Below are 10,915 nucleotides of genomic sequence, written 5' to 3'. Positions count from 1 at the left end.
GGCTACGGGCATGAGAAGCGCTTTGAGTTCCGGAGTGGGTGTGAGATATTTTTGAAGTGGAGAGACTACAAAAATGGCTGTACCAATGGTGAAATCTTTTTTGGAAGTAGAACCTTGATTGGGTTACAAAAAGTATCCAAAAATAAGTTGACAGAGTTGGCGGATAAATTACATTGGGGTTACCTACTGGGGCTAGGAAATCAGACATAATTGAAGTGATAGCACAGCATTTAAAATCGGGAGGAATACCCGAGTACTCTCCAAGGTATGGTTCATTGGAATTGGGTCAAATTCAATTGCAAATGGAAACAATTGAATTGGAAGAGAAGGAAAGAGTCAGGGCATTCCAAAGGGAACAGGAGAAAGGCAGGAGAGAGAATTAAAACAGGAAAGGGAGTTAGAAATTGTGAAGGCAGAGAAGGATGAAAGGGAAAAAGAGAGAGAGATAATTCCAAATGAAAATGTTGGCAGTTGAAAAAGAGATGCGAAGAGATGAGGGAGGACTTATCTCCAGAGTAGAACCCGGTGGGGAGATGTTTAAATTAGTACAAGCTCTTCCAAAGTTTGAGAAAAGGGATGTTGAAGAATTCCTTAGTTCATTTGAGAAGATAGCTAAACAAATGAAATGGCCAGAGGAAAACTGGACATTATTGTTCTAGTCTAGATTGGTGGGGAGAGTGCATGAGGTATATGCTTTCCTGTTTGAAGAAGTGTAGGTGAATTATGATATGGTGAAAAAGGCTTTTTTGAGTGCATATCAGTTGGCCCTTGAAGCATATAGACAGAAATTTAGGAATATGAGAAAACAGCCTGGGCAAACTTATATTGATTTTGAGAGAGTTAAACAAAGTAATTTTGACCGGTGGATATGGACATTAAAAATAGAGACAACATATGCAGCTGTTAGGGAAGCAGTTCTTTTGGAAGAATTCAATTCCTTTGGTAGGTGAAATCATGTGGAAGAACAGAGGGTTGATTCTATAAGGCAAGCAGCAGAGATAGCTGATGATTGTGAGCCAAATCCATAGAGCTAAACCTTGATTTGTCACCCTTTTAACTCCGAAAAAGATAAAAAGTGGGAAGGTGAAAGGAAGGTGGTAGTCAGGGAAGAGAAATAGCAGTTGGAAATTCCCAGGAAGTTTTCTTTTCAAAATAAAAAGGAAGGTGCTAAGAGTAGTGGTGGCATTCGAGAACTGGTGTTTTCATTGTAATAAAATGGGTCATACAAAGTCTCTCTTAGAATTATTGGGGTGCAGAAAAGCTCTGGAAGTAAAAGTACTGTGGGTTCTGAGGTTCAGTCACAGGAGAAACCAATGGTTTGTGTAAAAGTAAAACAGAGAGAATCAGTGATAGGTAAAGAAGCGGGAATGTGTTCACAGTTTCCCCAAGAGAGTTCTGAGGAACAGATTGCAGAAATGTTTAAATATTTTATGTGTGAAAGGACAGTCCTTCCATCTGTGCAGGGTGGAGTAGGTAAAGATGTTAAAATTTTAAGGAACTCAGGGGCTGGTCAATCCATAATGTTGTGGGATAGTGATATTTGTTGTTCAGAGGGGGTATTGCAGGAACAGGTGATAATAAGTGGGGTTCATAGAGATGCTCAACCTATTCCATTGTGGAATAGCATAAGCGGTAAGTGGAAAACTGGTGAAGTGACTGTTGAGGTGGTGGACATTTTTGTTACAGTCTAAATTGCTGCCCATTGCAGGGGTTCACTTTATTTTGGGCAATGATATAGCTGGTCCACAAATGTGGGTGATGCCTATGGTAGCTGAGCAGCCTGTAGAAGTTGATTCAACAGAGGTGTTACAGAGGGAGCATCCTGGATTGTTTCCAGATTGTGTGGTAATGAGATCACAGGCTCATAGGTTGAAACAAGAAATACAAGAAGGGCAGGCAGTTTAATGGCAAGAGGAAGGTGTGGAAATCCAATTAGCTGGCACTGTGTTTGATAACATTGTTCAGGAAGAAAGACTATTGGACAATTCAGCTGAATTGTTTGACTCAAGGAAGTTAGTGAAGTTACAGAAACAGGATTTACAATTAAAACAGTTATATAATGCAGCTTACTCAGTAAGAGAGGCAAAATGTATTCCAGTATGTTATTACCTTAAGGGTGATATTTCAATGAGAAAGTGGAGGCCGGATCATGTCTCAGAAAATAAAAGCTGGATGGAGGTACATCAGATTGTTATCCTATTAGAATATTAGAAATGAGATTCTGAGGATTGCTCATGAAATTCCAATGGGGAGACATTTAAGAATTAGAAAGACACAGGCAAAAGTACAGAAACATTTTTATTGGCCAGGATTGTATAGGGATGTAGTCAAATTCTGTAGAACATGTAACACATGTCAGGTGCTAGGGAAACCACGAGCAGTGATTAAGCCAGCATTTTTAATCCCAACACCAATGTTTGAAGAACCTTTTACTAGGATCATGATTGATTGTGTTGGACCCCTCCCAAAAACTAAAAATGGAAATCAATACTTACCGACAATAATGGATGTTTCTACCAGGTTTTCTGAATGAATACCTTTAAGAAATATTACAATGAAGAAGATTGTGGAAGAGTTAGATAATTTTTTTTGTAAGATATGGTTTACCTAAGGAAATACAATCATATCAGGGTTCAAATTTTATGTGAACAATTTGGGGATAAAACAATTTAAGTCAGTAGCTTTTCATCAGAATCACAAGGGGCTTTGGAAAGAGGCCCTCAAACTTCACAAACCATGATGAGAGCATACTGTCAGGATTGGGAAAGGGGATTCCATTCTTGTTATTTGCTATTACCGATGGTCCTAATGCATCAACTGGTTTTAGTCCTTTTGAACTAGTTTATGGTCATGAGGTAAGGGGACCACTGAAATCGATTTTTCAGACATTGGTGGGTCAAAACTCAGAAACTACTCTCCTGGATTATGTATCAATCTTCAGAGAGAGATTAGACAGAGCATGTGAGTTGGTTAGGGAGCATTTAAAGATATCACAGCAAATGACGAAAGTGAAGGCAGATAAGAAAGCTAAAGCTCACAGTTTTATTGCTGGAGAGAATGTGCTAGTTCTGTTACCAGTATTGGGGAACTCATTAAAAGCAAGATTTAGTGGGCCATACAGGATTGAAAAGGAGTTGAATGAAGCAAATTATATAATAAATACTCCGGATAGAAGAAAGAAGTAGAGTGTGTGTCATGTAAATTTGCTTAAAAAGTACTTTGACAGGGAAGAGGACCAAAAGGAGGTGTTAGTTGTGGTTGATAATGAGAAAGAGGTAGAAAAGCAAGACTCTAAATTTGATTTTCCTCTAATCAAATTGGATAATGTGAAATATTGGGTGAAATTGTTCTAGAATTGCACTAAGTGCTGTAGTGGGCAGGTAAAATGGAAGCCTACTCACCATTGTAAATGGTGGGTTTTCACACCATGTTGTTCCGTGCCCGTCTCGTTATTTATTCACTCCCTCGAAGCACACGGTTCCCATGATGGGTGGGCTCTCAATTGCCCTCCCACCATCACCCCACTGTTGCATCACGTTGGCCGCCATCTTTAAAAGGCTGCTGCCAGCAAAGCATTCATGGCCACCAGCTCACCACTGCTGCCCAGGAGATATGGCCAGCAGTTGGAAAAAGACTGCAGCCCACTGCCACCACCACCACCCTCCCACCCCCCCCACCCAACTTCAAAGACAGGTCCCTTGAGCGACTGCTGGAGGCCTTGGAGGCCTGCTAGGATGTGACCCACCCCCAGTCTGGCTGCAGGATGGGCAGCAAAATCACCAAACCAGTCTGGGAGGCAGTGGAAGCAGTGATCAGCTCAAACGGCCTGCAGAGGAGGACAGCCACCCAGTGCTGTAAAAGGATGAATGATCTCCTCTGTTCTGCCAAGGAAATCACTCTTTTCATCACTCCCAACTCACACACTCTCAAACCCAGCACACATTCCCAGGGCCCCCACTCACTGTCAGTGCAAGGGACATCACCATTCATTCTTTCACAGACACCATCATTGCCCTTATCCTGTCCATGGGACTACTCATCACCCACACAGGACAGGCATACTTCTCATCTGGACCGGCAGGCATCCCGGTACACACTCCCCATCTCTATTCATGCTGGACAAACTGGCACACAACAGGAGGGAAAGATCACAGACAGGTGGAGGAATTCGGAGATCAAAGTTCTGACAGAATTCAAAAACAAAGCCATCCAGCTGACCGGCAATGTTTGGGGCCGTTCCTGTGCTGACGGTGATGTCAGCGCTGCTCTACCAAGTGAGGATCCAGCAATGCAACATCCATCAGACAACCATGCCATGAGTGACGTGTCATCTTTCACAGGCCACCACCATACACTAATTATCTCCCCTTGCTTTTGCAGTCACATCTGCCAAACAGTCGAGAGTTCATGACCCGGGCCTCCAATTAAGCTCCATAGAAACCTCTGAAAAGGAATATTCAGGAACCCTCCCTGAGGTCCCGTCAAAGCGCTCACCCACACCCTCCACCAGCACAGAGACACACACCTCGGTGGAACCTAGCTCTAGAGTAGCCTCGGGATCACTATTTGGTGAGCACATCGAACTCTCTGATCCACAGCAGGCGGAGGCAGGGACTTCCCAGATCCCTGGCACTCAGAGGACTGCTGGAGGCCAGAACATTGCTGAGTCCGAGTCAGATGATAACCTTCTGGACTCAGCCATGTCACAGTTGCTGGAGCTGCAAAGGCAAGCTAGGGAACATAAGGAAGGGATGTCCGCTGCACTCCTCAGGTTGCAACTCACGATGGCGGAGTCCATCTGTCTTCAGGCTGCGGTGATAGCGCTGGCATTGCGATGCACTGAGGTCAACACTGGCAGGATGGCGGCCGCCATGGAGACCTTGGTCCAGGACGTCACTCTTGCACTGCTGTGCATGCTTAACTTCATCACTGATGCCATATTTGGCCTCCAACAGTGTGTACATGAGAGGGGTGCTGGGCAGTTCAATCTCACTCCAGCTACCTCTTCCGCACACAGAGTCAGCCATGGGCCTTCGGGCATCCATAGGGAGGAGGATCAGCAGGTGCACACACCAGGTCCATCCACCCAGGTGACTCTGGGAGTGACTGCCACATCCAAATCCCCTCTTCCTGTGACCTCTGCAGCTCCAGCCCACCAAGTCTCAGCCCTCCAGAGGATGCCCACCATCATCACAGACAGGAAAACACAGCCAGCAAACTGCCTCCACCTCTGCTGTGGATGTCCGGGGAGCACCAAGACGTAGCGGCAGGATTAGGAAAGGTAGGTAAATGTAGTTGCACAGCCTGGGCATTGGTGTTGATCACTTGTACATACTGTTCACTATAGTCAATAAACTCCTAAGAATGTCCCCCAGCTTGTGGTTCCTTGTTCTGATGAGCAGTGTTCTTGTCACTCAGCTGTGAAACCTTTCTGCACAAGATAAAAGGCAGTTGTCTCAGTCCAGGGCCTTGTCCCTGTGTTCGGTGCGGCCTTCAGACCACAGTGATGGTCCAGCCTCACACTCCGTAGAAACATTATTGATGCCTGCACCTCGGCGGTGCTGGTCATTGCTGCCAGAATGTAGTGGGCAGGTCCCACAGAGTTCTCTCATTCTCTCTGTGTGCTCTCAGCATCTTTAAGGTGTGGCTGGCCCCCATCACACCAGCATCTGTGACCAGTGATGCTGTGCACCAGCTTCTGAAGGGGCACCTCACTGCATGTCATCATCATCCTCCACAAATCTGGCAGATATGTGTCCCTCCCGAGAGCACCTGCCTCATCTAGCCAATGCAAGAGCCTCACTGCCTTCAGGGTCACCACCAAGGGCCTTCACACCCTCTTCCCCATCGGCATCCTCCTCATCTGAAGAAACCTCCAGCTCCTCCATCTCCTCCTCAGCCAGCTCGTCTCCCCGTTGGAGTGCTAGTTTGTAAAGGGCGCAGCAAACGACAACAATGTGTGACACCGTCTGCGGACTGTACTGCAGGGCACCACCAGACCAGTCCAGGCACTGGAACTGCATCTTCAGCATCCTGATGGTCTGCTCCACCAAGTTACGAGCTGCTGAATGAACCTCATTATAGCATCGCTCTGCTGCTGTCTGAGGCTGTTGCATGGGTGTCATCAGCCACAGCCAATGTGGGTAGCTCTTGTCACCAAGGAGCTAACCCTGCAGCCTATGTGGACACTGGAAGACTGCAGATATCTGTGAGCAACTCAGGATGTAGGCATCATGTACACTCCCTGGAAACTGTGCACACACCTGCAGAATGCGTTTCTGGTGGTCGCATACCATCTGCATGTTCAGTTAGTGGAAGCACTTAGTAGAAGTGGCAGGGAGAGAAAAACTAAGATGTGCTGAATTCATGTGGTTGCATGGGTGTGCTACGAATGTTACACAAATCGAACTTTTGTAAAAATAGTTCACTTGCACTTTAATCATGTCTAATGTGGTGTATTTGCTGTGGTCCTTAAGCCTTTGCACACCACATCACCCCCACCTTCCTCTACCTGGGGACATCCTGTCCCCCACGATGAGCCATCCGTAGGGAGGCAGAGGTCAATGCCAGGACCCTTGCGGTCCTTGTGCAAGAATTCGCCCGCACATGCTGAGCCTTTACCCTTCAGACTCTTATCTGTCTCAGGGCCTTCAACCCTTCAGCCATCCCCTATCACCTTCCAACCCATCCAGTTAAACGTAGAAATCCCCTTCCTTCCCAAAAATCCCATCTCCGTAAATATAGACATGCCCACCCTTATCCCCCCCAGTTACTGTCACTTACTACAACCCTCCAAAAACCCACGGCGCCCCTTCATGTGATGTCGTAGCACCCTCACCCTCCCACTCTACTGGTAGCCATTGTCCCCTTTAACATTCACCAACCCCTCCTACAACAGTTACCCTCAGTTTAACGCCCAGGAATCCAACATTGTCTTCACTGACCCCTCGCTGTGAACTCCTTCACACCTCTATACCCCCCCATGCCCCTTCACACCTCTATACCCCTCATGCCCCATCACACCTCTATACCCCTCATGCCCCTTCACACCTCTACATAACATCCCATTCCCCATCACACTTCTGAAACCTCCACCATGCCCCTTCACATGTCTACACCACCCTCCATGCCCCTTCACGCATCTACACCACCACCCCATTCCCCTTCACACCTCTGCACCACCCCCATTCCCCTTCACACCTCTGCACCACCCCCATTCCCCTTCACACCTCTGCACCACCCCCATGCCCCTTCACACCTCTGCACCACCCCCCATGCCCCTTCACACATCCAAAAGCTCCCCATGGCTCTTCACACCTGAAAACCACCCACCGCCCACAATCCAACATGACACCTCCACCTTCCTGCTCCGGACCAGCTCACCCATTGCAAAATACCCAAACCCTTGGTGAATCTCTCTCATTCCACTGATACCCCCAAACCGCCCCCGCCCTCCTCTGCACACGCACCCAGATCTTCATTCCTCTCTTGACCATCCTTTGCTTACCTCCAGCCCCCAATGACCCTCGCTGCCCAACAGTGCCTCCTGTAGCCTTCCAGCTGCAGCTTGAAGATCCGAACCCTGGGAGAGGTTGCTGCTGGAAGATTGAACCCCCAGAGAAGTTGTTGATTGAAGAGCCGATCCATGGAAGAAGCTGCTGCACTGAGAACAACCACCTTCTGGATGCTGCTACACAGAGAATATCCACATGGTTGATGCTCCATCTACCCACCAGATTACCATCACCATCCTCCTCCAACTTACCTTCACTGTCACCTAGCTGGGTGGGACTGCACTCACCTGATTCCATTCTTGTCAATCTAACCATAGTCACTGAATCACCTGTAATGGCTTCTCTTCCTGTTCCCGCACGGTTACCTCTGGTGTTCTGCAAGGATCTATTCTTGGCCTCCTTCTATTTCCCATCTACTTGCTGCCCCTAGGCAACATCATCTGAAATCACAGTGTTAGCTTTTACATGTACGGCAATGTCACCCAGTTCTACCTCCCAGTTCTCTCAACTCCTCCACTGCTGCCAAATTATCACACTGCTTATCTGACACTCAACACAGAATGAGAAGAAATTTCCTTCCATTAAATATAAGGAAGACAGAAGCCACTGCTTTTGCCCCACACACCAAATTCCATTCTCTGTCTGCTGTCTCCTCTCCTGAGCAACAATCTGAGACTAAATCAGTCTATTCCCAAACCTAATATCACATTTGACCCCAAGATGTGCTTCTGACTGCATGGTCATGTCATCACTAAAGTTGTTTATTTTTCTCCTCCATAACCTCGCCCTGCAAAGTCCTAGTCACCTATCATTCTTATGCTCGTTGACCTACCCGGGCTCTGTTGTTATATGCCTTTAAGTGTTAGCAGCATGACATCACTAGAAAGCAAGTGTGCCATGCGATCCAGTCTTAGTTTCATTTTTTGCTTTTGAGAAGAGCACACACACAGACAGACACACACACAGCTCTGCTGCTGATGTCTTCAAGCTTTCTACCTATCTATATATATATATATATATCAGTTCTCATGTGCCTAGTCCTAATAAATGAACCCACAATGTGTTTACCCATTCCCTTATGAGTGATTGGTACCTTTATATTATTATACCTACATGACATGGTGCTCAGCAGTGGTGAGCCTGGCACCAAGATTAAATACATGTACATAGTGTACAGCCTTAGATCATGCTACATGGCATGAGATGACCCTCGACATTCTGGTCAGACCACAGTTGAAATTGCAGTGGGTGACTGCACAGTGAACCTTTGAAAACAGTGCTGAAGTAAAAAGCTGCCCAGCGGACAGATGCCACATGGTGAGATTGCAGCACATAGCCTGTTAGTCAGTGAGTGGGTCAGTCTGTCGAGAGGATCAGCATCAGGTTAACTCAGTCTTGGAAGGTGAGGGAGAAGGCTGAGGGCTGGATTGATAGTGAGCGGTGGAGAGTCAAACAAACAAAAACAAACAAACAAAATAAGCTATTATAATAATCTGGCAAAAGAAGGTTGCGATTATAACGGACAGAATTTCAGAAAAACGTGTGTAAGCAGCTACAGCGAAACTCATCGTGGGCACTATAGGAAAAGGAAGGTCAAAGAGATATTGTCAAAATGTCCACAAAATTCCCCAGTTTGAATTGGGGAGCAGCTGACCTAATATCTGAATTCAAAATTTTTAAACAAATAGATTTAATTTTCTTTTAGAATTTTTAAGAATAGAGAGCCATGATTTCTTGATTCAGGAGTTCGTGAACCAGGCAAGTAAGCCATGAAAATTCGACTAGCAATTGGGAACGAAGGTCCACACGGGCTGAACATGCCAGGATTAACAGAGGATGAGCTAAAAGAGCCCCAAAAGATATGGGCTACATTGGAAGACCGGTTCAGATTCAGGTTAAACTTCCATATTCTTTGACTTGAGTTCATGTCATTTTGACAATCGCCAAACAGGAAAGAGCATGTACTCTGGTGCTCTGCAAGGATCTATTGTTCAGTGAGAGAACAAGTTCAGCCAGATGGAGGAGAATGGTGGTGGATGGGGATTGTTCAGGCCTCTGTACAATGAAGAAGCGGAGAGCCCTCAGACCATCCCGGTGGGGGATGGAGGTGTAGAGGGATTGGATGTCCATGGTGAAGAGGAGGTGGTTGGGGCCAGGGAACTGGTAATTGTTGATATGATGTGGGGCATCAGAGGAATTACAGATGTAGGGAAGAGACTGGACCATTCTAGGAAATTCCCTTGTCTGGAGGGGTGAAGGGGAATCAACAGCATGGCAGTTTCTGACCTTTGCGTGTTTCTGACTGGGTCTGCGGCAGGTGGTGAAGGGAGAAACAATGATCAGAAGGGTTGTGCTCCCAGGATGAGCCTATCCTATTGCACTCCGGGTGAGCTGACTCCTGCGATGTCCCCAAAAGTGGGATACTCGACTGCAAAATTTGTGGTAGTGGGAGACTGTGTTCGTGCTGTCCCCTGAAAAACAAACATACTTGAGCTCATCCTCACCAAACTGCCTGCCGCAGATCCATCTGTCCATGAGAGTATCGGTAGGAGTGCCCACTGCACACTCATTGTGGAGATAAAAGATGGAATCGTCCCAGATTTGCACTAAGTGCGGTAGGGGGCGGGTAAAACATGTTTAAAACATCGGAATGTGGGCTCCGATTCTCCTGCCACGCGTCACCTCGCTGCTTCATCACGCCAGGCACCACACTTACATTACACACGTACTCAGTGCTTCCAGCCCAGGACTAAAGCAAAGAAGACTGGGACCCGAAAGACAAGAAGTCTGCAGACCTCAAGTGCCCTTTGGATGCCATGGAGGACGCTGTGATGTCCTCTACTCCCACTGTAGCTGCAGGAGGACCAGATACATTACCACTGTGGCTTGGTAGGCGATGGCAGTGGTGATCAATGCCCATGTTGTACAGAAGAGCCTGGCCGTCCAATGCAGAGAGGATGGATGATCTCATCCATGCAGCCAGGGTATGGCAACTATCTCATCACTCTAAACTCACACACTCAAGCTCATCACACATTCACTGGCATCTCACTCACTGCCAGCTCAAGGGACATCATCACTCATTCTCACACACACACCCTCACATCTTCATCTGGCCTCATCTCCTCTGGTGACTGCCTCCTCAGCCCTCAACATCTTGAAGGCACCTGCACAGATCATCATGTACTCCCACACACAATCTGGGATACCCTCCTTCCCCAGTACAACTCTCGTCCTGCAGCCTCTTCCCTTGCCTGAAGCTACTTCTCCCCCTTCACCAAGCAGGCCCTAGCATTGCAGCCATTGAAAAGCCACCCACATATAGCTGTCTTGGTGGGCAGAGACCTGCCGTGAGCCCCCCTAAAAGTGATGTGGTGCTGTCTGTGAAGCCTGGTGCTGAC

At 47.0% G+C, this 10,915-nt stretch overlaps 1 non-coding gene across 1 annotated transcript; it reads left to right on the top strand.

Annotated features, from left to right (window-relative positions):
* Positions 1-9,832: 9,832 nt before the first annotated feature.
* Positions 9,833-9,988, top strand: LOC121286594. Its single transcript, XR_005945008.1, has one exon. It is a non-coding gene; the product is annotated as a U1 spliceosomal RNA (small nuclear RNA).
* The last annotated feature ends 927 nt before the right edge of the window (positions 9,989-10,915 follow it).

This window comes from Carcharodon carcharias, chromosome 13 (assembly GCF_017639515.1).
Source record: "Carcharodon carcharias isolate sCarCar2 chromosome 13, sCarCar2.pri, whole genome shotgun sequence".
NCBI lineage: Eukaryota > Metazoa > Chordata > Chondrichthyes > Lamniformes > Lamnidae > Carcharodon > Carcharodon carcharias.
This window is presented reverse-complemented; position numbering and strand designations above follow the sequence as displayed.